At 43.9% G+C, this 3,999-nt stretch overlaps 1 pseudogene; it reads right to left on the bottom strand.

The window, feature by feature from the left end:
• Positions 1 to 749: 749 nt before the first annotated feature.
• Positions 750 to 3,999, bottom strand: part of LOC102821178 — a 31,695-nt pseudogene continuing 28,445 nt past the window's right edge.

Genomic DNA, 3,999 nt, shown 5'->3' with positions numbered 1-3,999 from the left:
ACTTTATACCTTTTCAAAACAGCATTCATTTTCTTGTCACACTTCAGTTTTTGTCTTATTTTTATTCTTCTCTTTCTCATTTCTCCCTTAGCTATTGGCAGCTCTAACAATCAGCAATAACCCTGGTACAGGCAGGGTTAATGGGCAGGTGTTGTTGTTGTTAAGTGTCATCAAGTTGGTTCTGACTCATAGTGACCATATGTAGGATTTCTAAGGAGCAGCTGGTGCGTTTGACCCACTGACCTTGTGGGTTCAAACTGACCTTGCAGTCCACTGCTTTATCCTACAGCACCACAATCCACCCAGGGTTAATCTACTTAGCTTTAGAAAAAGCCTGGTGCAGTATTACAAAACTCTGTTGTATGTACATGCCGTATGAGGAGTGTGACAGTTAAGATTGTGTGTTAATTACTAAGGCTGTGTGTTAATTTTGATAGGCTATGATTCTCTTTGGTTTAACTGATATTATGTAGTTATCCTCCATTTTGTGATCTGATGTGAGTAGCCAGTCAGTTGAAAGGGGAAGTTCCTTGGGGTGTGTGGCCTACATCCAATATATCTGGTTATTCTGGCAAAGCTCATACTTTATTTTTTTTTGAAGGGATGTAAGTATTATTAGAAACCTTAAATACTCAAGACAGAACATATCTTCAAACAAGGCTCCCATATAGCCTACATAGAAGACTGAAGCATTTTCATTAGGGGCCAGGAGCTGGAGAACATGGTGGACAGTTTGCCTACAGGTCCCCTTAAGAATGCTCTTCAGACAGTTTATTAGCTTCTTCTTCCACACCATATAGAAGGCCTGCTCTGGGAGATGGTTATATTCACCTGTTAAAATCTGTTGAAATTCTTTGATGGTCTCCTTCAAGGATACCAGTTTTCCCATATGGCCAGTGAAGACCTCAGCAACTTGGAATGGCTGAGACAAGAAATGCTGGCTATTCTGTGCTCGGGACACAGTCAACTTGTCTTCCTCAGAAAGTTCATCCATACCCAGGATAGTACTGGAGGGATTTGTAGTCCTGTCGGATCTTTTGCACCCCATGGGCAACATCATAATGTTCATTGCCAACAATGTTGGGATCCATTATATGAGAAGTGGAATTGAAAAGATCACAGCTGGATAGATGCCCAGCTGAGCAATGGCATGGACAACCCAGTTGTATAATCCAAATGGGCAAAGGTAGTGGCAGGAACAGGGACAGTCATCGGCAGGCATGTAAGTAGCCTGTATTGAGGTGATGGAACCCTTCTTTCCTGTGTGGTACCCATGTCAGTAGCCAGGGTAGGCTGATAGCCCACAGCAGAGGGAATTCTACCCAATAAAGCAGACAGCTCTGAGCCAGCCTGGGTGAAGTGAAAGGTGTTATCAATAAACAGCAATGCATCTTGACCTTCTTGGTCTCTGAAGCATTCAGCCACAGTCTGTCCAGTCAAAGCTACTTGGGCACGAGCACCAGGTGGTTCATTCATTTGACTGTACACCAGTGCTACCTTAGAGAGTGCTACCTTATCACACCTTTTATGTTGATAACACCAGACTCAATCATTTCATGGTCCAAGTCATTGCCCTCACGGGTCTGCTCACCAACACCAGCAAACACAGAATAACTACCATGGGCTTTAGCGACATTGTTGATTAATTCCATAATCAGTACAATCTTCCCAACTCCAGCACCACCAAAAAGCCCAATTTTGCCACCCTTGGCATAGGGAGCCAGCAGATCCACAGCCTTGATACTGGTAACCAGAATTTCCTGCTCAACACTCATCTCCGTGAACTCAGAAGCCTCAGCATGGATAGGTGCAAACTGTCTGTCTGGTTTTGATGGGACCTCTCTTATCAATATGTTCTCCAATGATGTTCATGATTCTGCCTAAGGTCTCAGGACCAACAGGAATTTTGATTGGTGCATGTGAATCCCCGACTTTCTGAAGTCTAACCAAGCCTTCAGTACCATCCATAGCAATGGTCCTTACTAGCAATGCTCTCCCCCAAATGCTGGGCCACCTCCAAAACAAACCTGCCATTATTGCCTTGCATTTCCAGGGCATTTAAGGTGAGGGTAGCCCCTCATCAAATTGGACATCCACCACTGCACCGATGATTGCCACCAGGCGCCCGGTGGTGGCGCCTGCCTTTGATGAAGGAGATGTTTGCACCGCACAGTCTCTACCAGGTTGGAGTGCTGCTGGGCGGCCCTCAGCAAGATCTTGGTTTGGGGCAGCGACACTGAAGGGCTGAGTCCCCTCAGGTCCTGGAGGTTAAGGCAGTGGCCACACACCCATAAGCCCCAACATGGCGAAATCTGTGTGGCGATTCAAAGCTGATTCTCTCTTGATCCTGTATCATACGCATCATCCTCCAACCTCTAGCAACATGACATTTGACCTGCCAGCTTTGAGTTCATCAGTCAGGGGAAGCCTCCAGCCTGCTAACTGAGCCCTGGGTTTAGATTAGTACTTGGCAGCCTCCACAGCTGCATGAGCCATTTCCTTGAGATAAATCTCTCTTTATGTATATGAGAATGGGAATGCAGTAGCTCTGTAGGACAAGCCCACCACAAGGTCAGTGATTCAAGCCCACCAGCTACTCCCTGGGAGTATTTGCAGCCTTGGAAATACCATATGTGATCACTATTAGTTGGAACTGAATCAATGACACTTAATAACCACAACATATATAAGGCGGTTTCAAAAAGTTTGAGGAAAAATTCCATTATCTTTTAATTCCACTTCCCCACAAACTTTTAAAATGTAGATATACGTTTCACTATTTTTATAACCTAAAACACAAGACCTTGCTGCACAAGACCTTTTTAAAGTGTTGAAGAGCAAAGATGTCAGCTTTAGAACTAGGGTGTGCCTGACCTAAGACATGGTATTTTCAATAACCTCATATGCATGTGAAAGCTGGACAGTGAATAAGGGAGACCGTAGAAGAATTGATGCCTTTGAGTTACGGTGTTGGAGGAGAATATTGAAAGTGCCATGGGCTGCCAAAAGAACAAACAGATCTGTGTTGGAAGAAGTACAGCCAGAGTGCTCCTTGGAGGCCAAGATGGTCAGACTTTGTCTCTCATACTTCAGACATGTTGTCTGGAGGGACCAGTCACTGGAGAGGATATCATGTTTGGTAAAGTGGAGGTTCAGAGAAAAAGAGGAAGACCCCCAGTGAGATGGATTGGCAAAGTAGCAGCATCAATGGGCTCAATTGTGGCAGCAATTGTGAGGTTGGCCCAGGACGGGGCAGTGTTTCCTTCTGTTGTGCATAGGGTTGCTATGAGTCGGTACTGACTTGATAGCATGTAACCACAACAAGACAAGGAACTTGTAAAGACCACGGACGTTGGGCCCCGTTCTCAGGGGTCCTGTTTTGGATCAACGGATGCCAAGTCTATGTTTAAGAATCACAGAGTTAGACTTTTTAAAAATTATATATTGCTTGGATTCCAGCTATATAATTTCTTCTTTTCCCACAGATAATTCTTTTGCTCTTATCTTGCCTGTCACTCTTTACTATAGTGTCCACCTTTCTGGATGTATGTGTGTATGCACATGTCTAGGACCCATCCTGGCCTGAAAAGAAGAGATTTAAGTAGGAGTGATGTTCCAAGTATTCAACAACTGCTACAGGTCGCTATGAGTCAGAACCGTCGATGGCACTTAACAATAACAACAACAAGATGGCTGTGAAAATCTTGTTGGTTGCTAAACAAAAATTTGGAAGTCAAGTCCACTCCAAAGCACTTCAAAAGAAAGACCTGGTGATCTACTTCTGAAAAATCAGTCATTGAAAACTTTAGGTAGCATAATTCTACTCAGATACTCGTGAAGTCACTATGAGTTGGAATTAACTTGATGACAACTGATGTGTTTGTGTGTATCAGAATATAAGCTTCCTGAAGGCAAAGGTTCGATTAAAAAGTATTTGTGCTCGTTTATCCAGCACACTGCCTGTCATACCTAAGTTAAAAAAACACCATATATTTATGT

This window comes from Chrysochloris asiatica, unplaced genomic scaffold (genome assembly GCF_000296735.1).
Source record: "Chrysochloris asiatica unplaced genomic scaffold, ChrAsi1.0 scaffold00110, whole genome shotgun sequence".
Classification (NCBI taxonomy): Eukaryota; Metazoa; Chordata; class Mammalia; order Afrosoricida; family Chrysochloridae; genus Chrysochloris; species Chrysochloris asiatica.
Note: the sequence above shows the minus strand (reverse complement) of the source record. Positions and strands in the feature narration are given on the sequence as shown.